The 24,992-nt window shown below is 40.6% G+C and overlaps 7 non-coding genes across 7 annotated transcripts; 5 read left to right on the forward strand and 2 right to left on the reverse strand.

The window, feature by feature from the left end:
* The first annotated feature begins 43 nt into the window (after positions 1–43).
* Positions 44–116, forward strand: TRNAK-UUU (transfer RNA lysine (anticodon UUU)). The gene has a single exon. It is a non-coding gene; the product is annotated as a tRNA-Lys (tRNA).
* A 1,453-nt stretch (positions 117–1,569) lies between these two features.
* TRNAD-GUC (transfer RNA aspartic acid (anticodon GUC)) lies at positions 1,570–1,641 on the forward strand. Its single transcript has one exon. It is a non-coding gene; the product is annotated as a tRNA-Asp (tRNA).
* A 1,681-nt stretch (positions 1,642–3,322) lies between these two features.
* TRNAK-UUU (transfer RNA lysine (anticodon UUU)) lies at positions 3,323–3,395 on the reverse strand. The gene has a single exon. It is a non-coding gene; the product is annotated as a tRNA-Lys (tRNA).
* A 6,535-nt stretch (positions 3,396–9,930) lies between these two features.
* TRNAL-CAA (transfer RNA leucine (anticodon CAA)) lies at positions 9,931–10,037 on the forward strand. Its single transcript has 2 exons — positions 9,931–9,968; positions 9,992–10,037. It is a non-coding gene; the product is annotated as a tRNA-Leu (tRNA).
* Positions 10,038–17,099: 7,062 nt separating this feature from the next.
* Positions 17,100–17,187, reverse strand: TRNAR-UCU (transfer RNA arginine (anticodon UCU)). The gene is given in 2 exon segments: positions 17,100–17,135; positions 17,151–17,187. It is a non-coding gene; the product is annotated as a tRNA-Arg (tRNA).
* Positions 17,188–20,811: 3,624 nt separating this feature from the next.
* On the forward strand, positions 20,812–20,893 carry TRNAS-AGA (transfer RNA serine (anticodon AGA)). The gene has a single exon. It is a non-coding gene; the product is annotated as a tRNA-Ser (tRNA).
* Positions 20,894–24,217: 3,324 nt separating this feature from the next.
* Positions 24,218–24,289, forward strand: TRNAQ-CUG (transfer RNA glutamine (anticodon CUG)). The gene has a single exon. It is a non-coding gene; the product is annotated as a tRNA-Gln (tRNA).
* Positions 24,290–24,992: the final 703 nt, after the last annotated feature.

Here is a 24,992-nt window from a genome sequence, read left to right on the forward strand (position 1 = left end):
GGTGGTCTTATTTTACATAATGAGTTAGATAGTCTCTTAGAGGGCCTGGATAGCTCAGTCGGTAGAGCATCAGACTTTTAATCTGAGGGTCCAGGGTTCAAGTCCCTGTTCAGGCGCTAAGGCCTCGATTTGTTTTCAGTGTTTATTTAAAAACTATTTGGATAACAGCCCATTTAAGAATGCCTCTGAAAGTGAGGAAGCCTTAGCAGCCAAATCAAGCAAAGTCACTGACCTAAAATAGTTTACCGTTTAGTTTTTCATTAATTTTCCTTTTCTAATATTAACAAAAACACTTCCCCAAGTTTCTAAGAGGAATCAAAAAAAGGCATCATTTAAAAGTAATAAACTAGTGACAGTTTTAGAAGTAAGTCATTTAAAAGTTCCCTTAAAATGATTCATTAATCTGGGAGTAGAAGGGAACAATTTGGGTGGACTCGATGTGATGGTTTTAGGAGGTGGGACCTTTGAGAACTGATTGGGTTATGAGTTAATTTCTCAAAAATAGAAATAGTGCCCTTTCAAAGGAGACCCCAGGGAGTTCTCTGTCCCTTCTGCCATGTGAGACAACAGTGAGAAGACAACTGCCTATAAACCAGGAAGCTCTCACGCAACAAAGAACCTGAACCATGAATACTGCCTTTGAGGTGTTTGATGCCTGTCTTTGTCTAGAGATTTTCTTGTTTCTTTAGACTGAACACCAAAAACCTCCCTTCTGTCTCACCCATAAGCAATTTTAATCAGTACTTTTATACATTTTAATGTATACTTTGGTGCAGTTAACTATATTTCTGCACATAACACCTCATCTTTCATCCTTAATTTTAGTGGGTTAAATATTGTAGGCAGGAATTTGTGTCTACCTAGAACTTCTGAATGTGATCTTGTTTGGAAACAGGTTTTTGCAGAGGTAGTTACATTAAGATGAGGTCATTCATACTGGATAAGGGTGGAGCCTAAACCCTACCACTGGTTTACCCTATCCTTACAAGAGACAACACTAGGAGGCAGACAGAAAGAAGAAAGTCATATGTGGACAGAGGCAAAGACTGAAACCATACAGCTATAGCCAAAAACTATAATGGATTTTGGGGATCCACTAGAAGCTAGGAAGAAGCAAGGAAGGAGTCCTTCAGCAAGCCTTCAGAGAGAGAATGGCCCTGCCCATATCTTAATTCCGATGTCCTAGTCTTCAGAACACAGAGACAGTAATAGCACACTAACATGAGAGAAAGTTCCAGGGGAAAGTGATTCCTTGGGGTGAATCTAAAACAATGAATAAACTTGAAGAAAAGAAGTCGTTTTGAATGGAGGGAGGTTTTTGGTTTGTTTGTTTGTTTTTTTAAGTTTAATGCCTTCCTTGATATTAATGAACATTTCTTTGCTATTAGTGATAAAATTTAGATAACATGAGGAATCCCTTTTGATGGACTGTTATTGTAAATATTCTTCCTGTATTCTTATCGTTAAAGATCCGTGAAATTCCTAGGAACTCACTGCCCAGAAAGAGTTCACGGCACAACATGTGAATGTCTCTTAACTGAGGTTCTTTTAAAGCCTGTTTACGGGTCTTCCTCGTTAGTATAGTGGTGAGTATCCCCGCCTGTCACGCGGGAGACCGGGGTTCGATTCCCCGACGGGGAGATCACAATACTACCTTTTTCAGCTAAGCCTGTAACAGAAAGGAAATCTTTCTGCTCTTTCGTTTTGTTCTAAGTTGAATTCTCCCGTGTTGACTTATTAGTGTGTTCACTGAGCAAGCAACTCCCTTCTGATGGAAACCCACGGCTGCCTTCTCTCTGAGAGAAGTCAGATACAGCGCGGGGGTTCAAAGTGTGCCCATTTGACTCGAAATATTCCGAGATCTTGCAATATTAATTTTCATTTGTCAACTGAGGTGATGGAGATGTTGCTTGTACAGGAACCGCCCTTAGAAAAGTCTCAGTGGTTCCCAAATTTTGGTGCACATTAGAATAACCTTGTTGTTCAGTCGCTAAGCCATGTGCGACTCTTCGCGACCTCACGGACTGCTGCACGCTAGGCATCCCTGTCCTTCACTATCTCCCGGAATTTGCTCAAACTCTTTTCCATTGACGCGGTGATGCCATTTAACCATCTCGTCCTCTGCTGCTCTCTTCTCCTTTTCCCTTCAATCTTTCCCACCCTCAGGGTCTTTTCCAATGAGATCGCTCTTCGCATCAGGTGGCCGGCCAAAATATTGGAGCTTTAGCTTCAACATCAGTCCTTCCAATGAATATTCAGGGTTGATTTCCTTTAGGATGGATCGATTGGATCTCCTTGCAGTCCAAGGCACTCTCAAGAGTCTTCTGCAACATCGCAACTGGAAAGCATCAATTCTTCGGTGCTCAGCCTTTTTTTATGGTCCAACTTTCACATCCCTACTTGACTACTGGAAAAAAACATAACTTTGACCATACAGACCTATGTCGGCAAAGTGAAAATTCCTGACAGAGGGATGGCAACCCATACTAATTAAATTAGAATGTCCGGAGGTGGTAGCCAGGCTTCAGTAGGAATTTAAAATTCTCACCATGTAATTTCAATATGCCTCAAAGTTTCGGAGCAGCTGGCCATTTCTCTCTGGTTAGTTACTCTGACAATGTTACTAACATATTCAAATTATTATTGTATTTAATATAAAATGTAAGCTATTTGTAAAGCATTAAAAAAAAAACCCACTAGCGATCTAACATGGATCATATTGTTACTACACATTATGCTGCAACAATAAAAGTAACTTAGTGTTACTCCTCCAAATCAGGTAGTCAGCACAAGAGTGCCACACAAGAGTGGGAATAGTATAATTTCAATTCATGTAAAATTATGGACATTTGCACTGACACCTTCCATAGCTCTAATTGGCCAAAGTACTTTAATTTTTATATGTAAAAAAGGAAAACGTATAACGTTAGTTAAAAAAAAAAAACCTGATGAAGTTATTAGATACTAGCTAACATAAGTTGTACAGTACACCTAAATATGTATTGAAAATGTGCTGGTTTTGTTTATACTTGGATGTTTTGAAATTCGGACATATACAGCTTACTAAAATATGTTTAAAATTTCAAATCTGGTGATTCTACATTTACTAATATACTTTTGAACTTTTTTATTTGGAAATAATTTCAAACATAAGAAAGGTTACAAAAATAAAAATTTTATAAGGAACACTCTATATCCAGATCCACCTTTCCTTAACATTTTACCCTATGTCTTTATTATTTTCTTCTATATCATGTTTTACTGAGTCATGTAAATATATTACATAAACCTCAATGTGTGTCACCTTAAAAAGATAGGCTAGCGCCTGAACAGGGACTTGAACCCTGGACCCTCAGATTAAAAGTCTGATGCTCTACCGACTGAGCTATCCAGGCCCTGATTGTAGAAGTTGAATTGTCCTATAAATAACTAAATCTCATTAGCAATTTCGATCTCCAGGAAGAACTGGAGTAATCCATAATTTCAGAAACAACCCGGGTCTTTCAAAAGCAGGGCTCGACCACTTAAGTCATCTACTCACCAAACAGACCATTTAACCTCTGCACTGTACATTCTTTAAGTACATTTTTAATTGCTGGAGAAATGAAGATTATTCCTAGAGTCAATTACTGCCGAAGAAGATTCACCAATCTGGGTCAAAGGAGATCATATTTACTTCTCAGATAAGTTTGAAGAGAAGATGCACAAGGCTCCCCTCACCAACCTGTAAGAGAACCTGGAGGAGATTTTTTTTTTTTTAAGGAACAACTAAAGTAACGGAGGAGAATCTTCCAAAGAATGAAAAGACGGGCAAAGATGAGGTTTCTAATCTTGACATAATGTAGGGGCATCAAATTTGGTTGTACCCTTTGGTGTCCCCCTCCCCCTGCCCCGCCCTCAGTTTCAGAAATGAAATGTCTGGGAAGAAATCCAAGGCTTCCTCTAATTTTCTCCTCCACATTTTATCTAGCAGCCCAACTCGTCCAAAGACAGGAATGGCTTGACACTTAAGGAAATAGTGCTTTTGGTTCATTCAGTGTTTATTGATTCATGAGACAGTTTTTGAGCACCTGTAGAGAGATCACACGGAGAAGGCAATGGCACCCCACTCCAGTACTCTTGCCTGGAAAATCCCATGGATGGAGGAATCTGGTAGGCTGCAGTCCATGGGGTCGCTAAGAGTCGGACACGACTGAGAGACTTCACTTTCACTTTTCACTTTCATGCATTGGAGAAGGAAATGGCAATCCACTCCAATGTTCTTGCCTGGAGAATCCCAGGGACGGGGGAGCCTGGAGAGCTGCCGTCTATGGGGTCGCACAGAGTTGGACACGATTGAAGCGACTTAGCAGCAGCAGCAGTAGAGAGATCACAGGAGCAAAATCCCAAAGCATAGGTGCAGAAAAGGAAGATAGAAACCACTTAGTTCCATGAGGACTGCCAAATTCAGGACTATGAATTTTTGAGTCAATAATCCTTAAATTATTTAAGGTATTATTTACTGTTTTTTCTGTATGTGAAGCCAAGTGCAATCCTGACCAAACATGAAGAAAATACAGACTCATATATTACCCATAATACTAACCATTATGAAATCATGTGCAAATGCTATTTTATTATAGAAGTTATACAGAGAACTTCAGAAGTTAAATATGTAACAGATATATACCTGGAGAAAATATTTAGATATTACTAAATGTGGATCAGAAATCATTTTGACTTGACCTAAAAAACAAACCATCCCTCCTGCAGGATTTTTTCCTCTGATGTCCAAGATATGTTTAAAATAAACATCCTTATTCTATCTCTGAGCTTCACGAAATTTTAGGTACTTTTTCTGTCTCTCAATGTCACTGATAAGAGAAAAATCAGAGGTGGAAAAAAAAGATAGGATGAGAGTTTGGATGAGGCCTAGGGATGAAGGAATGGGTGGGAAGGGATGACAATTTTGATTTGAGAAACGGTGGATACATGAGTTTGAATAAGCTCTGGGAGTTGGTGATGGACAGGGATGCCTGGCGTGCTGCAGCCCATGGCATCGCATAGTCAGACACGACTGAGCAACTGAGCTGAACTGAACTAAAGACAGGTTAAGTAAGGAGATTATATGTTGCACAATTTCTCTGCCAGCTTTATAGGTTTCTTTACCTTTATTCAAAAACATCTGGCTTTATCCCATTTTGTCAACTTTGCCCTGGCTATTCCCTCTGCCTGGAAATATCTACCCCAGATATTCACATGACTCAATCCTTTTATTATTTCAGGTCTTTGTTCAAATGCCACCCAAACCTTCAATATTACAGTATTTCAGTCAGTTCAGTTGCTCAGTCATCTCCAACTCTTTTCAACCCCAGGGACAGCAGTACTCCAGGCCTCCCTGTCCGTCACTAACTCCTGGAGCTTACTCAAACTCATGTCCATTGAGTCAGTGATGCCATCCAACCATCTCATTCTCTGTTGTCCCCTTCTCCTCCATCTTCAATCTTTCTCAGCATCAGGGTCTTTTCAAATGAGTTAGTTATTCGCATCAGGTAGCAAAAGTATTGGAGTTTCAGCTTCAGCATCAGTCCTTCCAATGAATATTCAGAACTGATTTCCTTTAGGATGGACTGGTTGGATCTGCTTGCAGTCCAAGGGGCTCTCAAGAGTCTTCTCCAACACCACAGTTCAAAAGCATCAATTCTTCGGTGCTCAGCTTTCTTTATAGTCCAACTCTCACATCCATACATGACCACTGGGAAAACCATAGTCTTGACTAGATGAACCTTTGTTGGCAAAGTAATGTCTCTGCTTTTTAACGTCTCTGCTGTCTAGGTTGGTCATAATTTTTCTTCCAAGGAGTAAGCGTCTTTTAATTCCATGGCTGCAGTCACCACCTGCAGTGATTTTGGAGCCCCAAAAAATAAAGTCTGCACTGTTTCCACTGTTTCCCCATCTATTCACCATGACGTGATGGGACCAGATGCAATGATCTTAGTTTTCTGAATGTTGAGTTTTAAGCCAACTTTTTCACTCTCCTCTTTCACTTTCATCAAGAAGCTCTTCAGTTCCTCTTCACTTTCTGCCATAAGAGTAATGTCATCTGCATATCTGAGGTTATTGATATTTCTTCCTGCAATCTTGATTCAAGTTTGTGTTTCGTCCAGCCCAGCGTTTCTCATGATGTACTCTGCATGTAAGTTAAATAAGCAGGGTGACAACATACAGCCTTGACATACTCCTTTCCCAATTTGGAAACAGTGTGTTGTTCCATGTCCAGTTCTGTTGCTCCTTGACCTGCATACAGATTTCTCAGGAGGCAGGTCAGGTGGTCTGGTATTCCCATCTTTTAAAGAATTTTCCACAGTTTGTTGTGATCCACACAGTCAAAGGTTTTGGCATATTCAATAAAGCAGAAGTAGATGTGTGTTTTTTTGGAACTCTCTTGCTTTCTTGATGATCCAACAGATGTTGACAATTTGATCTCTGGTTCCTCTGCCTTTTCTAAATCCAGCTTGAACATCTGGAATTTCATAGTTCATGTACTGTTGAAGCCTGGCTTGGAAAATTTTGAGCTTTACTTTGCTAGCATGTGAGATGAGTGCAATTGTGCAGTAGTTTGATCATTCTTTAGCATTGCCTTTCTTTGGGATTGGAATGGAAACTGACATTTTCCAGTCCTGTGGCCGCTGCTGAGTTTTCCAGATTTGCTGACATACTGAGTGCAGCACTTTCACAGCATCATCTTTCAGGATTTGAAATAACTCAACTGGAATTCCATCACCTCCACTAGCTTTGTTTGTAGTGATGCTTCCTAAGGCCCACTTAACTTCACATTCCAGGATGTCTGGCTCTAGGTGAGTGATCACACCATTGTGATTATCTGGATCCTGAAGATCTTTTTTGTATAGCTCTTCTGCGTATTCTTGCCACCTCTTCATAATATCTTCTGCTTCTGTTAGGTCCATACCATTTCTGTCCTTTATTGTGCCAATCTTTGTATGAAATGTTGCCTTAGTATCTCTAATTCTCTAGAAGAGATCTCTAGTCCTTCCCATTCATTGTTGAAATCTCCCTTACATCCCATATTTCTTTGTTTACTGTTTCTTCATGGCTTTTTACCACCATCCAGCTGTCTGCATATATAAATTATGAATCAGAGAAAAGCAACCCTGAACATCCAGGAACTGAGCTGGCATTTATAGCTATGTCTTAATGTTTTCTTGTTGAATATAAGCAATTTTCCAGAACATCAATATCAGGCAAGACTTCTGTAATAGATTAAGACAGAAACAGGACAACTCTATGATCATGTCTGAACATAAATAAACAGAACATTGTCCATGCCAGAGAGTACCAAACATTTCCCTCTCCCACATTATACAAACAACTACCATTTCTTTACTAATTTCAGCTCTATTTTTAGTTTGCCCTACTTTAGGTAAGATTTAAGATATCCAACCACAGAATTACCCCCCACCTCCTGAATGTATACAAACCAATGCAAAGCCATACTTTCTTAAAACTGCCCCCAAATCACCTAACAAAAGTGATCACCTAAAAAAAGATCACAACAAACTGTGGAAAATTCTTAAAGAGATGGGAATACCAGACAACCTTACCTGCCTCCTGAGAAATCTTGTATGCAGGTCAAGAAGCAACACTTAGAACTGGACATGGAACAGCAGACTGGTTCTAAATTGAGAAAGAACTACAGTCAAGGTTGTATATTGTCACCCTGCTTATTTAACTTATATGCAGAATACATCATGCAAAATACCGGTTGGATGAAGCACAAGCTGGAATCAAGATTGCCGGGAAAAATATCAATAACCTCAGATATGCAGAAGACCACCACTCTTGGGGCAGAAATCAAAGAGGAACTGAGGAGCCTCTTGATGAAAGTGAAAGAGGAGAGTGAAAAAGCTGACTTAAAAATAAACATTCAACAAACTATGATCATCGTATCTGGTCCTATCACTTCATGGCAAATAGGTGGGGAAACAATGGAAACTTTCTATTCTTGGGCTCCAAAATCACTGCAGATTGTGACTGCAGCCATGAAATTAAAAGATGCTTGCTCCTTGGAAGAAAAACTATGACCAACCTAGACAATATTTTTAAAAGCAGAGACATTACTTTGCCAACAAAGGTCCGTCCAGTCAAAGCTATAGTTTTTCCAGTAGTCATGTATGGATGTGAGAGTTGGACCATAACAAAAGCTAGTGCCAAACAATTAATGCTTTTAAACTGTGGTGTTGGAGAAGACTCTTGAGAGTCCCTTGGACTGAAAGATCAGACCAGTCAATCCTAAGGGAAATCAATCCTGAATATTTATTGGAATGACTGATGCTAAAGCTGAGGCTTCAATATTTTGGCCACCTAATGTGAAGAACTAACTCATTAGAAAAGACTCTGATACTGAGAAAGATTGAAGGTAGGAGGAGAAGGGGATGACAGAGGATGAGATGGCTGGATGGCATCACCGACTCAATGGACATGAGTTTGAGCAAGCTCTGGGAGTTGGTGATGGACAGGGAAGCCTGACATGCTGCAATCCATGGGGTCCCAAAGAGTCAGACATGACTGAGCAGCTGAACTGAGCTGAAAAAAGGTTACAAAGTCCAATTCTTATAATCACTTCTTTCTAACTCTCTTACTGAGACACTCCACTGTTCTCCTGATGTGCATTCTCTCCTGCGGCAACAGTTAGCAAAACCAACTTTAGGAGTATGCTTTGGCACTCACTAGCTTCATGTATTGTCACCCCTACTCAAACCCAACCACAGAATCTGAGTATCCATTAAATAAATATTGTTAAATAAATACGCGAATAAATAAAGAGTCGCCTTTTTTTCATAAGAAAATAAAAGGTCACATTCTTGGGAAGTGTAGGTCAAGAAAGCAGTAAATAATGTTTTAGGTGCTTAATTAGACAAAAATTACAGACAAGTATAACAACAACACAAGTAAAACTAACTCCTCTTCTACCATTGTCCATACACGAAGTAGCCTGCAATAACTGATTTACACTTGGTGTTTGCACTCCTGGTAACCCTAATCGTAGAAAATGGAAGCAAGGACAATATGAACTAGCTTGACTCAAAGTGAAGAATAAACAACATATTAAAAACCTGTCACCTTTACCACAGGGACTGGAGGCTGGGTTGAGGGTGGAAAGAGAGACAAAGAGAAACTATTTGTTACTTGGTAACGGCCATCAACCAATTAAACTCGTACGTCTATTATCCTGTGTCCTATATCGCATCCCCTTTTCCTAGGCCACTGGGAAGAGATTAATGGGAGAAAAGAAAGGAGGGAGAAAGACGTTACTGAAGAATAAAGAGATTATGGGGAGAAATGCCGGAAGAGGGTGCAATATGCCCGCCTTGTACTCCTCGACGGACAGTTCTAATGTTTAAACAGGTTTATTGAAAGGGAGTTCTAGCCCTTCTCACTGACTCTCTTCTTGCCTATGCTACTTTTTAATTTATCGTGGAAATGAAAAAGCCTAAACACCGCGGGAAGCAGACTGAAGCAATCTTCGAAACCAGCGCTAATTCGGTTCTGGGCTTCCCTGGTACCTTAGTTGGTAACGAATCTGCCTGCAATGCACAGACCCCTTTTCTTTGATTTACTAAACTCCCACACTACGGGGACCGTTTTGGGCTGTGGGACTGTTGGGCCATTGGGAGGCAGGCAGCGCGGTGCGGGAGCGGTAAAGGGACGTGCGGCGGGTGCTGCTTTTCAATATCCCCTGGCTGGGCTCCTCTGCTGACTTTGTGCCATCCCAACAGTCTCCAGCATCCATCCACCAAAACCTGTCTTTTTTGCCTCTCGTTTTGCAGTCGGTTCGGAGCTTGCGTTTCACCCTGTGCACTCTGGATGTAATACTAATCACATTGGTTGTTAATCACAGCAACAGATTATACGTAATACACAAACGAACCTGTCAGGATGGCCGAGTGGTCTAAGGCGCCAGACTCAAGTTCCTACTTCCCCTACTTGGGGTTTCTGGTCTCCACTTGGAGGCGTGGGTTCGAATCCCACTTCTGACATGGTGGTCTTTTGTTCTTATGCTCAAATTCTGCAACTTCTGTCGGTAAATTATAGCCACCTTCTTAGGCTGCATTGCCAGATCTTACCCATTACCACCGATATTTCACCCTTTCTTCAGTTCAGTTCAGTCGCTCAGTCGGGTCCGACTCTGCGACTCAGTGGACTGCAGCACGCCAGGTTCCCCTGTTCATCACCAGCTCCCGAAGCTTGCTCAAACTATGTCCATCGAGTCGGTGATGCCATCCAACCATCTCGTCCTCTGTCGTCCCCTTCTCCTCCTGCCTTCAGTCACCCTTCCCAGACCAGTACTATTTAGATGTCTGTCCTCTCATCATGCCTACCTTCCCTCCCTCCTTTCCTTTTTGTTCTTTCTTTTTCAATAAAAATTGCCTGTTTATGAGTATCTACATGGAAGAATAGTTATATATCAGTATTAAAATGCAGGTCTTAACATATATGTGAAGTGATGGTTATAAATTTCTGTATTCAGTATTTTAACTGTTCTGTGAAGGTTAAGTTTTGAATATTCTTCCACAGATCTCCTGCTTGTCCCTCCCTCTCTGTTGTCCTCACCTGACTCTCTTTTCTTCTTCGTCTTACTCTTTCCTTTTTTTGTGTACCTTCTCCCATCACATCTCGGATTGCTAGTCAAAAGGTATTTGCTGTAAAGTGAAGAGGATGGATGTGATAGATATATTCTATGACATAAGACAAGAGAATTGTGGGAGAGAGGAGAAGTAGAACAGTGATTCTTAACCAGGATTGGTTTTTAAAAACAAGATGTTTTTATAAAAATAAAGAAAGGGAAAGAGGGAGAGAGAGGGGAAGGAAGGAACTTGTCCAGGTCCCATTGCCCTTAAGTGTGGCTCTATCTACCAGATCCTAAATTATTTGTTAAATATATATTCTGTTTTATTACTTTGATTTCTTTTGTAAATCTAGTAATTCACATGTTGGATCTTCTTTGCTTTTCTTTTTACATTTCATTTTCTGCCTAACTTATTTGAAATTTTAGTTCTGTTTTTTCCTTCTTTTCTACTATCCTCTATATTGTTTGCAGTTTTCCTCATTGTCAATTCTATTTTTGTGCTCATGATATATATATATATATATATATATATATATATATATATATATATATATATATATATAATGCTCTTCACCCTGCTCTGTGCTGATATAGGCTCTTGGAACTGCCCTGTATGGGTTTTCATGCTCTCTGGTTTCCATCTGGGTTAGGTCAGTGGGAGTCCCAACAGGAGATAGGTGGATCTAGGAGGTCTGCTGCTGCTACTGCTAAGTCACTTCAGTAGTGTCCGACTCTGTGCAGCCCCATAGACGGCAGCCCACCAGGCCCCGCCGTCCCTGGGATTCTCCAGGCAAGAACACTGGAGTGGGTTGCTATTTCCTTCAATGCATGAAAGTGAAAAGTGAAAGTGAAGTCTCTCAGTCGTGTCCGACTCTTAGCGACCCCATGGACTGCAGCCTACCAGGCTCCTCCGTCCATGGGATTTTCCAGGCAAGAGTACTGGAGTGGGGTGCCATTGCCTTCTCTGCTAGGAGGGCTAGCAGCAGGTATTTACTTCTTGTCTTTCTGCCTGCAGGTCACTTTAGAAGAGCTACATTCCTTGACCGGAGGCTATACCTCATTCAAGGAAGCCCTCACTACAAAGCTGTCTTCTGGGTTCAAGTAATTACACTCTCTTCATGCCTCTTCAGGTACAGAAGTAATAATACTCTTACTGCTGCTTGTCCTGGAGAATGACACTCTCCTTGGTGTTTTTTCTCTAGCTGAACACATTTTTTAGTAGAAAGTTTATTGTGAAATATATGTCTTATGCACTTTAATTCTTCAGATTATCTTGTCTGGATGCCACCAAAATTAACATTTTAACTGTTTCATTCTTGGATTTGGAGACCTATATTTTCCTAAATAATAAGTATAACTGCTATTATTGATTAATTGATTTAGACATTATATACTTATTTTCCATTTGTTAAATAATTAACTGCATTATGCCACTACCACCCACTAGTTCTTATCCTTCCAAAATATTTATGTTTTACCTTTTGTTTAATTCAGTGTTTATTGTTTATGTCATTTTTCTAGGTAAGTCTTATACACAGCATTGTTGTGAGCTATGATTCTGTTTTCATTCTTTACTGGATGCTTATAATTGCCTAAAAAGGCAAGCTTTAAAAAGAAAATGTTTAATGTGTCTAAGTCCATTCATATGTATTGATAATTGCTAATTCTTCCTTAACTTCCAAATATCTTTCAGTGGAGCTTTCCATAAGATCAATCAAATCAGATAATAAATCAGCTCAAATATTTTTTCTTGAGGATATTTTTCCGGTTGACTTCTACATGCTTATAGTCTGAACTGGTTGCTCTCTGGACCTGCTACACTGCCGTCATCTGAATCTTCCCTTGCTCATCTGTTCATAATCTATTTTTTGTTCATTTATTTGCTCCACTGTTTCAGTGGAAAGTATTCTCAAGGTTTTTGGTTTTTAGGTTATAAAAATAACTCAGAGTCTGAGGTAATGGTGAGAAGAGCCCTCAGTATGCTTATATGTTAAGTTAGACTATACCAACTTACACCAGTTGCCTCACATATATTCTTAGCATTTTTACCTTTCGTTTTTGAACACCAGTTTTTTTTTTTTTTTCAGTCCTGCCATGAGGGTAAAGCCCTAACTGTCAGAGATTTGAGAGTTAGGTGAGGAAAAAGAGCTCAGCCTTTAGCATTCCCTTACATCCAGATACAGAACAGATCCTCTCCTGTTCTCATCAAGGTACTCAGATCCTCATCTGTAATAGTCTAATCCCATTCTTTATTTTCTTTGCAGAATAAATCTCCAGATTTTTTCCTGGGTGGTAGAAGGGCAAACACTCAGTATAAGTGCAGAGAATTTAGGGCTCTAACTCTTTCTCAAATTTTAAACAATCTGCTTTTCGTTTCCCTTTAGCCTCCAGTACCCAGTGGTCTCAGTTCCTGAGCTTTTTAAAGAAACTTTGGTATTAATCAGATTGTTTCTGTGAAGTCTATTATGATTTGTCTACCTATTTTTTCAGTTTTAGTGTTTCTTACCTTCCACTTCTTTTGTGTTCTCATATTTGAGCTTAAAAAAAATCTTTTTACTATAGTTTTAGTGAGTTTTCAGGGGACATACAATAAAAATTATAATTTCTATCTCAACAGTATCTTAATTTAATATGGATAAAAAATTTTATAGAAATTCCATGTAATTTCTAACCCACCTAAAAATTTTAAGTTGAACCAAATCAAGCTAGCTTTAAGTCATTTTAAAATTTGATGGCTATTGGAAAGCATTTGTTGTTGTTCATCCTCTGAGTTGTGTCCAACTCTTTGTGACCCCGTAAACTGTGCCACACTAGGCTCCTCTGTCCTCCACTGTCTTTGGGAGTTTGCTCAAATTCATGTCCATTGAATTGGTGATGCTATCTACTGCTGCCCCTTTCTTCTTTTGCCTTCAATCTTTCCTAGCATCAGGGTCTTTTCCAATGAGTTGGCTCTTTGCACCAGGTGGCCAAAGTATTGGAGTTTCATCTTCAGCATCAGTCCTTTCAATGAATCCTCGGGGTGGATTTCCTTCAGGATTGACTGGTTTGATCTCTTTTGCAGTCCAAGGGACTCTCAAGAGTCTCCTTCAGCACCACAGTTTGAAAGCATCAGTTCTTCAGTGTTCAGCCTTTTTATGATCCACCTCTCACATCTGTACATGACTACTGGAAAAATCATAGCTTTGACAAGATGGACCTTTGTCAGCAAGGTGGTGCCTCTGCTCTTTAATACCCTCTGTGTGTCATAGCTTTCCTTCCAAGGAGCAAGCATACTGACATAAGCATAGTCTTCAAACCACTACATATTGTTTCAAGTGATCTTACTTTACCAGTGGGCCCATGCCAAGCGGAGGTTCAAAAGAAAATTATTCAATACACTATTTGTTGGTAAAAGATTTCTGATGCAAATTTCCAAAGCACCGATGAAACTGACCTTAACTAAGAGAAACATCTGACAGCAGAAATAGACTCTCCTGGAATCCATACAATAGAGTTCCAATAGAATGATTCAAAATGAGCTAAAATTAATATAGACAAAGGAAATGAAACACAAAATTAAGAACTTTTGACTCATTAAAAAAAAAAACAACCTGACAATAGGAAAAGGAAACAGAAACTTTAAAACAAAACTTTTAAAAGTAATTTAAGAATAGTGGATGCATTTTAAAACAAATTAGGAAAAAGAAAATTAATAAACTGGTAAGATGAAAATGGATGTGAGAGTTGGACTATAAAGAAAGCTAAGCACCAAAGAATTGATGCTTTTGAACTGTGGTGTTGGAGAGGACTCTTAAGAGTCCCTTTAACTGCAAGGAGATCAAACCAGTCAATCCTAAAGGAAATCAGTCCTGAATATTCATTGGAAAGACTGATGCTAAAGCTGAAACTCCAATAGTTTGGCCACCTTATGCAAAGAACTGACCCATTGGAAAAGACCCTAATGCTGGGAAAGATTAAAGACAAGAGAAGAAGGAGATGACAGAGGATGAGATGGTTGGATGGCATTACAGACTTGATGGATGTGAGTTTGAGCAAGCTCTGGGAGTTAGTGATGGCCAGGGAAGCCTGGTGTGCCACAGTCCATGGGGTCGCAAAGAGTCAGACATGACTGAGCAACTGAACTGAAGATGAAAATATCCAGAATAAAAATGTTATAAAAGGAAAACAATCAAGAAGTTGAGAAAGTATAACACATTGACTGTTAAAGCCAAGAAGCAAGGAGAGAAAAGATTGAAAAGAAGCAATATTTGAAAAAATAATGACTGGAAATTGATCTGAACATTCAAAAAGCCCTACTACATCCAAACTGGATAAATACAAAGAAAACCACATTTAGGCACATTTAGGCATATCTGGAAGCTAGCCTCCAAAATGTCCCTCCAGTGATCCCTGTGGGGATTTGATGCTTGGGGAATCAGTACAAATGATGCTTTCTGGCTACTACTGTTGTGGTGAGTAATAAACCATCCTTTGTCTCTCATCCAGAAGTCTCATGTCTTCTGCCAGTATCTATGAAATTGTAGTAGGCTAATTCTTAGCTTAGAGTAATTACCATTTCTTTTTAGTAGTTTGAATAATTAAGTTCTAGTCTTAGCAAATTTGATGAATGAAATACAGTATTGTTGTCTATATTGTTCATTTGTTTTTAAAATAAAATTGAAATGGTCATTTCACTTTATATAGGAAACTGATTTTTTTTTTTTTTTTTGGTAGTGTTTTGACCATTTGGTTTATGGATGATGAACCAGAAAATAGAACCAAAGATAACCACTTTTTGGTTACCTCCATAGGTTTTTTTTGGGGGGGGGGGTGGGGGGGAGGGGTCAGTGACAATCCATTATTCCAGATGGGGAGTTGGGCAAAGCCATTAAAATTTTTTTTATTAAATGTTTTTTAGGCAAAGCCATTTCCCTCCTCTTTAGTTCTTGTTCTCAAAGATTAACTTCCTCCTTTCTCTATCCTCCCAAAGAAGCTCCTTCTTTGTCAAGCAATTTTTAGTGACAACTTGTTTTAACATTTTTGATACTGTCCTTAAGTCTGTGCAGATCTTATATTCCCTTGGTATTTTGGATTATTATTAATTTTTCAGTAATTAGGGTCTGAACTTACGATCCTTCATCAAAGATTTTGTTCACATCCAAGACCAGAGCCAGTTTTAGTCTCCTTCCTTGTGACCAGGTGCAGAGTTAGCCATATTCACCCCTTAGCTTTCAAATACATAATTTTAGCCTATTTAATTTTCAGTTAATTCACATTGCTCTGAAGTAAAAATTCTTAGAAACAAAACACTGTTACCAGTGAGAAGGTAAGGTGTTTTTTTTTTTGTTTTTGTTTTTTTGAAGGTAAGGTTTTAAGTGGGATTCTGCAAATAGAGTATACTAATACTTTAAGCATGTTAAGGAAAAAGAAACAATTTCTCTCCAAGTGATAAGATGTTGTGGTGAAACTAGCCCAAGATTCCAGAGCCCAGGGCAACTGTGCCTTGTCCAAACTGAGGAGATGCTGACTGAACTCCTGCAGGACCCATCATTAGCCCTTTCTCGATTTCCCTCTAAATTCTACATGGTGCTACTCTTCTCCAAGCGATTCCTAGCATTCTGTTCTTTTCCCAATTTTCTGCCACAGCAAGTGCAGACATTGTGTTGCCATCCAGGCATGGAAGCCAGGACTATATAACTTCCTCAGCTGAGTTCACATCCATTTAACTTATATTTTTCTCCCAGGAAAGGATCACCAGCCTCTTCTGTGAATCAGTTACTTTTACATATAATTTTGATTTCCAAAGGAATTAAGTGACAGAAGTGACATAAGATAGTTATGGCTTAAAACATAGGCATTATTAGAACCCACTCTCACAAACTGAGCAAAGCATTCAAGCAATTGTTTTTCTCATTGTGACAGATCACATTCCTTATGAATGCCCCGTCTATGCCTATTTGTCTTTGGACGCCAGGAATGACCCAGGCACATGTCTGTTTCTACTTCTGCCTTATTACTGCATTCTCATTAACATCAGTATAACCCGTCTATCCTTTGATCCATTTTTGGTCGCTTAAAAATTTTTATTCAGAAGTCCTGGGCTCTAGTAACAGCTCTACTTACAATATGTGGCCACTCCCAGGGAAGAGAATGACACTTTCAACTTTGAGAGTGACAGAATCTACTTTGCCTCCCACAGGACTTCAAGTATAATTTAAGCCCCCAATATCTGGCTTTATGATTCTTCTTTTTCTCCTGCTATCGTATATATATACGCACACAAAAGATGGGTAGGGATATATAATTTGGTCATCAAATCATTGTTGACATGTGTGGGAGTGCTTATGAAGCAGCTCCTCATATGCAAGCTACAGAAAGTAGGAATCAACTGCAGTGAGGAATGTAAGCACCTGGAATTCACAGACTGCGCCCAATTCATAGAACAATGCACCAGTGAGTGGCAAGGTTATCTGCTTGGTGACAAAAACACTCGCGACTCTGGCGGGACTCGAACCCGCAACCTTTGAATGCCTCACTGCTGTGCTAGAAGTCCAATGCGCTATCCATTGCGCCACAGAGCCGGGCGGCTTTGGAGGGTTGGCTGGATCCCAAACACTGTCGGTGATTTATTTGGTTATCAGTAAATATAATTTGTGGAGATTTATTACGTTTCAGTCACTGTGAAAGTTCAAGAAACATAAAAACAAGACAAAGTAAGGGACATCAATGCACAACATGGGGGGATTTCTGAGCCTTTCCATGACTGCTGTCATTCGTTTTTACGAAGTAAGGAATAGTTTGTTCAAGACTCAAAAAACATCTCATTTCATCTGGTCTCTCCAAGCCCAAGCTCGGGACCGTTGACTTTGCGAAAATGGAATTTGAGGAACTTCCAGCAAAATGGCGTTGGGATATATTTTAAATCCATGGCGGGGCCCCACTACTCTCTTTCCTCTTGCTTACTTCTGGAGTTCTCTCTCTCTTGACCCGGGGGCCCTTCTTGTTCATCTTTGTGTTCTTTCTGAAAAAGAAGAGTTCGTTTGTTTTGTCAATGGGCTCATGGAGCAACGTGACCGCATTGTTGCCCTCTCTCTCGAAGGAAAAGGCTACAGTTTTTAAAAGAGTCCAGGAAGCTTTGGAAAGATCTCAGGTTTTCTACCTCGGGAATTTTCTTTTGATGACTCTTTGGGTTGAGATGCAAAAGACGGCTGTTTCTTCGCTGCCGCTTTTCTGTGAGACTGTATGGTCCAGTCGCAGTGGCTCCCTCAGTGACAGTCGGTCAATAAGCGGCTTGAAGTCTTTGCGGACAGAAAGGGATGCGAACAGTGGAGGTCACTGAGTGCGGGAGAGGCCAAGGTTTGTTGACGAGGAGCAGGAGGGTAGTTGTGACTTGAGATATCGGAGGAGAGTTGTGGAAGGAAGAGAAGAAATCTCAGGTCATCCCTACCAAGGGAGGACAGAGCAATATGATAGAAAAAATATGACCCGCTCTTCCACGGGGAGACTAGAACATGAGCTAGGTAGGAGCTTGAAGATCACTCAAGCACTCTACACACTAGTGAGTAACAAAGAATGCAGGAAAGGAGCTTCTCCCGGCCCTCAAACTCTCAACTCCACATAATATCAGAAATGAAAATAATTTATTCTGAAAATTACAAGATAAAACGCGAACTATGAACCGACTGTCAGCAAAAACGCAAAGCAGAAAGGATGTGTTAGACAAAAGCTGAAGTTTGAGCTGAGTGAGAAAGTCCTTGTAGCCCTAGAGCCTAGGAGCCTGGGTATTGAGAGCCTGTGCGTTCACACCCGCAGCCCACCCTCCCCCGCTAGCCCCTCGCTCTATCCCCTCCCTCGGGGCCGCGGGTGCTCACCCCGCGCTCACCTCCTCCCAGGACCTGTCGGCGCATATACCTTTCTCTTAGCGCCACAGCGGAACTTCCGGCAACCTAGAGACTAGGGAAGTGATAGGTAGATCAGACCAAGTTTCTTTATTCATTCTTCTCCAGCCCCACGTCTTTGAGGGCGTGTCGGTTCGAGTCCAAGTTTTGGGAACTGCGGAAAAGGAGGGCCGGAGGTGAGCGGCATCTCCAGGGCAGCCTCAGAGGTGGAAATGCTAGTGGGAGAAGGACCCGGAATGAAGGCATCGAAAGCATCGGACGCTAAGTAGGGATTGACTTTGATGAGAGTTCCCTGGGTTGCCCTTCCCCTGACCCAAAGGACTATTCGATACGTTGCTCGAGGGGGAATACCGGTTGAAAAGGAGAATCCCGGGACTGTCTCCTAGTCGCTCAGAAAAATCTCACCTCTCTGCTCTTTAGTAAAGGAAGCGAGAACGTTCCAGAGGCCGTCTCCGAATGAGGGAAGCCCGCGGCTACTTTTGCTTTTCATAACGAAAAGTTGTAATTTTTAAAAAGCATTTTAGGAACCCTCAGGATAGAAGTCTCCCCCCCCCCCCCAAATATTCCTCCAGGAACAAGCAGAGTATGAAGTTTTAAAACAGATTTGGCAATCTCTTAAAGAAAATGGTTAGGAATTTTCCAGATTGCCAAAGGAAAAACACATGAGAAATGCTCTGAATCTGTGAGCAATGTGAATTTGCTTTTCCTGACCACATTTCGTCCATTTGTCAGGCATGGCTTAGTTGATCTTTTCTAGATATAGATAAAAGTAAATTATGTGATCTTCAGTTAGATCTATCCCCGCCCCCCCCCACCCGCCATAAGACTTTCTCAGTGATAGACGAATTGAATAGAACTCTATTTAAAGAACACTTTTGTTATTTCTGGTTAAATATTATGTATTAAATCCAAGCAATTAGCAACTTTTTCAAGATGCATCCTATTCATCCGCTCACACCTCTTACCTATGAACAGTTTGTTGGCCACAAAATGGGGGCCTGTCTATCTATGCATCTTAGGATCTGGTATCTACATTTAGCCATTCTATCCTGAAACATTTCTGTAGAACGTCTGGAGATTCTGCTGAAGGAACAGAAAGTTACAAACATAAAAGGAGAATGGGAAACATGCAATGTTGGTTTAATTTAGAGGAAATGAGCCTTTGCATTGCCTCCCCCAAACTGAACCACATAATCCATTTTCTAGAAAGCAGTTAGGACCTCACATACTCGAAAAGAAAAGAAAAAAGAAATTCATGGACAAACTATAGCTCTTTTTAACCCATCTGGAAAGTGAAAGCGCATTCGCTTCTGTAAATACATTCCCAAACACAAGTAGTACTGTGAGCCTAAGTTAGGAACCGACGGACAGCGAGTGAGGGGATCCAGAGGTTTTCAACCTCGTTTTTCTCTCCTTACAAATCGGAGGGAATATTCCCTTCCCTGAAACCCGTTGAGCACAATATCATTCATCGAGGAGGCTGTAAGTTCAAGCAGAAGTGTTGGTCCCACTCACGCCTAAAAGGATTAGTTTGATTTCAACTCGCTTCTGAGTAAATTTGGTTCGATTTCGGAGACCCCAGCACCCGGCACGAACCCAGCTCATCCCCGAGGGAGGCAGGCCCTAGCTGATGATGACCTGAACTTTGTTGAAAACAAAGATACTTGTATAGATTTTATTGTTCAGTCGCTCAGTTGTGTCCGACTCTTTGTGACCCCATGGACTGCAGCACACCAGACTTCCCTGTCCATCACCAACTCCCGGAGCTTGCTCAAACTCATGTACATCGAGCTGTTGATGTCATCCAACCATCTCACCCTCTGTAGTCCCCTTCTTCGGCCTCCAATCTTTCCCAGCATCAGGGTCTTTTCCAATGAGTCAGTTCTTCGCATCAGGCGGCCGAAGTATTGGAGCTTCAGCTTCAGCATCAGCCCTTCCAACGAATATTCAGGGTTGATTTCCTTTAGGATTGTCTTCTCCAGCACTCTTATCGCAGTGCTCCTAAATGTCGGAGGCTGCTGGAGAGAGTTTGACCTCCCTCGCCAAGCTTTCCCTTGGAGTAGGAAATGGCAACCCACTCCAGTGTTCTTGCCTGGGAAATCCCATGGACACCGAAGCCTGGTGGGCTACAATCTATGGGGTTGCAAAGAGTCGAACACGATTGAACGACTGGGCACACACCCACACCCCTAAGCTTTCATTCATCTGAGGGTTTTTGCCCAACTCACTGCACACACTTGTCTACACAAGTCTTGTCTTTATGTCTACCAGGTATCTTCTTATAATGAAAAACTTCCTTCCATACATGTAGTCGTGGCCGAGTGGTTAAGGCGATGGACTAGAAATCCATTGGGGTCTCCCCGCGCAGGTTCGAATCCTGCCGACTACGGCGGAAATTTTAACCTATGTAGTGCTATAGGGTCGCTAAGAGTCAGACACGACTGAGCGACTTCACTTTCACTTTTCACTTTCATGCATTGGAGAAGGAAATGGCAACCCACTCCAGTGTTCTTGCCTGGAGAATCCCAGGGACTGGGGAGCCTGGTGGGCTGCCGTCTCTGGGGTCGCACGGAGTCGGACACGACTGAAGCGACGCAGCAGCAGCAGCAGTGCTGCGGGAAAAAGCAAAGCTAGTTCTGATTACATTCTCAGAAGTTTACCCACTCCAGTATTCTTGCCTAGAGAATCCCATGGACGGAGAAGCCTGGTAGGCTACAGTCCATGGGGTCGCAAAGAGTCGGACACGACTGAGCGACTTCACTTTCACTTTCTAGTAATTCCCCAACCCGATCGTTATACAAGGCTCAAGGGTGTCTTCAGTTTTCCCTTCCCAAAGGGACACTTGGGTGAAATGTTAAATCACTTACATATTTTATTAAAATATTTGCCACTGAGTAAAATTGGCTTTTTGAAATTATATGAGTTTATTCGTGTAACCACTACCATAATCAGGATACAGCAAAGTCCTATCAATCCATAAACCTCCCCATGTAATCACTTTATAGTCATCTCCTAATTCTATACATAGCAGTTGACAACAAGATATGTTTTCTGCTCCCTTGTTTGACTTTTTTGAGAATGTTGTGGAAATTGAATCATACAGAATGTAACCTTTTAAGATTAGCTTCTTTCACATGAGATAGAACATGCCTTAAGATTTATGCAAGTTGTTGCATGTATTAAAATTTTGCACCTTTTTGCAGTTGAATAGAATTTCATTGAGTGAATGTACCACAGTTTATTTCTTCTTCCATCCATAGAACCTGGTTATTCAAGGTTGTTTCCAGGTTTGGGTAATTGTGGGGGGGGGGGTGGGGATGCTATTAACTTTAGCATATGCAAATTTTCATTTTTATTAGATAGATATTTCGATGGCTGCTTCCCCCCTCCCCCATTTTCAAAATGCATTACTTTATTTTCCTCATAAGGCAACCATAACTTTTAAACCTTGAGTATATAATAGACTCAATATTTCTTCAGAAAGCTCTAGGGTTTCCATGAACTTTCCTGGAGCTTACGGCCTCAGTAGTTATGTTGCTTTGAAATAATAGCATGTATCTAATCATGCTGTGTTTTTGGAGACTTGCTTTGTGGCCTGGTAAAATGTCAAGATAGAGATAATTTCATGTGTGTTTGGAAAAAGTTTGAATCAGGAAGCTGATATGTGCACTGTTCTCTATATATGTATATTATATGACTTGCACTACTTTATTTTATGGGGTTTTTTTTTTATGTGTCTTTTAGCTTTTCAGAGAGGTATATTGTATAAAAGTATACCACCAAGAAGCCCACCATGGTTGTGATTTTTATCTTTCTCTTGATACTTCCATCAATTCCTGGAATTTCCCTCAATTTCTTAAATTTCTAGAAGCTAGACAGTCTGGATAAAGCCATGATCTATGTAAGAATTATGACTTGGAAACTCCACCAATTGAACAATTCCAACAAGAAAGGCCTAGGAAAAAATCTATTTAATTTATGCAAACTTTAGACTAGCCATTGAGACTTAAGAGAAATGCTGCTACTTAGAGATATTTCTATGTTTCCTTCCTCAAAAGAAATAAGGAAAATGCAATTTAAATATAATTTATCTCATGGGAAACTCTGGGTAAAGATTAAGGATAAGCTGCAGTGCAGATTCTGATCATCTTGTGCTTCAAAATGAGTCTGGCTCCATCCACTGGTTCTGACCAGAGTGTAACTTCTGGCCTCCTCAAACCCAGGAGGAACCCAAACCTCATAACCTCTCTGAGAGAAGAGAGAAACTCAGAACTGGTTTGACTAGAATCTCAGCCTCAGGCGTGGGTGCAACTTTGCCTCTTAAATTACCGCATTGGGGTTAATAAATTATGGAGCTTGAATTTAAAGATGTTGAGAGAAGTGGGCCCCCTTTGCAATTTTTTCCATCACAGTTAGCAGGAGAGCTCCATTCTGCTGCCTCCAGACGCGCGGGCAAGCACACCATCCTGCAAGGACCTCTGTGAGCAAGAAATGAAGGGCAATGCTTGGTGACATTCTGGCTGCCATCGGAGGCCTGGCACTGAACTATCAGAATAGTCCTGAGCGCGGACCTGTGTTTTCCCCGGGTAGTCACAGCACCGCCTCATATACGGGAGCAGGTCTCTTTCAGTTAAATTGAAAGTCATGCATTTGTAGAATAATGCCTACATACATCCACGGGGACAGTGGGTGACGGGAAGCAGCCAGCATCCCCGGAATTCCACCCGCACAAATTCCAAGGCTCATCTCGGCTAAAGTTCTGTTGAAATCTCGACAGAAGTTTGCTGCTGGGCGGCCTCGGTGAACTTAGCCGAACGGAGATAAGAAACTAGGAGAGATGAAAGGGGCTCTAGAGATTGCTTGCGAGACGCCAAGGGATCCACCGACCCCGCCCCAGAAACCTAGTCTTTAAGGAAGCGCGCTGGGTTTAAGAAAAAAAGGTGTCCGCAGAATAGTAGTAAGAAAAATCTTTAGTACAATTTGGCAGTCTTTACTGGACATTTTTCTCTTGAGGAAGTAGAGTATGATGAGTCTTGACCTTGAAATATTGAATCTCTGATGTGCTCCTCACCAATCCCTACACTTGACAAAATTCAGACTTTTGTTTCAAGTGTTACCTTTTCCACTTTCTCGAAAACATAACTTCTCTTGCAAGGTTTCTTCCGTGAATGTGCCAGAAATCAACACATTAAAGCTTGCTTTCCTAGAGGCAAGGGACCTGGTAACTAAATAATCTATGTGAAGAAACGTATTAATTTATGGCCAAAACTGAGCAGAGGCACAGATAAACTATAAAATCTCAAAGGTTCAATTTTCCAGTCATATGAAGACTAAAAATACCTTGACGAGTTTTAAGGTATTACATCATACAATGAATATAACACGTTCAATCCAGTGCTGGTGATACAAGAAATGTTCAAAATACTCATTCTGTGTGTTTTTTTTTTTTTTTTTTTTTTTTAAGAAGAAAGCAAGGACTAGAACTACCAAGTTTCTGAGTTAATGGCGGGGGCGGGAGCGGACACTCTTTGGGGTCTTGTATTTGGCCAAAGAAAAAGGAGAAAAAAAATAAATAAAATTAAATCCCTCAGGATTTTTTTTTCAAGTGTCGTGAGTGGACGTAGACTAAGTATTTTGATAGTTTAAACTAAATGGTTTTAGCAGAGTTACTGTGACACATCACAACAGTTATGGGGAGCTCTGTGCCATGGGCGGTTCCATGGTGTAATGGTTAGCACTCTGGACTCTGAATCCAGCGATCCGAGTTCAAGTCTCGGTGGGACCTCACAGCCTTTTGTCTCTTGATATTTTCCCCTGAAAAATATTGTCCAACTATTGACGAAATCAATTTGGCCCATTTTATTTCTTGTAAGTCCAAACACATCAGCATTTGGGTGAGGAGGCAGAAGTGAAATCCCATTCTGGTTTAATGGAGTTCATTTTATAAGGAAGAAAAGGAGTATCAGAAGTAAGTACAAGTGCAAGACAACAAAAACCTTGCACTCTGCTGCGACTAGAAAAAAAAAAAACTAATAAAAAGCAATAAGGATTCTTTTAATAAAGTTTACTTTCAGTGCACACTAAAAGAATATTTGAAATTGTTCAATATTTCAAAAGTGGGAAGTAAATTAATCTAATAGTATTGGAGAATATATAAACAGCAAATTTCTTTTCTGCCCATGATCTCTACCTGCACAATTTCTGACTCCCTCCACCCTTCCACAGGGCCACTGAACCTAGAGTGAGAGAGAGAGGGAAACTAAAGGTGGAAAATCTTAAAGTAGGTGACTTTAAGTAAACAAGCACGCAATAGTCACTTTTAAAATATCTACAGATTTAACCTATTTCAGCTTAAAATGGGTGGGGAATCCATAATGACATTTTCATTGCCGTATTCATCTGCGCATTGGGCTATACACATAATACCAAACATCTCCTTTTATGAGATAAAATGATTGACTACTGCTATTTCCTTACTAATTACATTC

This window comes from Bos taurus, chromosome 23 (genome assembly GCF_002263795.3).
Source record: "Bos taurus isolate L1 Dominette 01449 registration number 42190680 breed Hereford chromosome 23, ARS-UCD2.0, whole genome shotgun sequence".
Lineage (NCBI taxonomy): Eukaryota > Metazoa > Chordata > Mammalia > Artiodactyla > Bovidae > Bos > Bos taurus.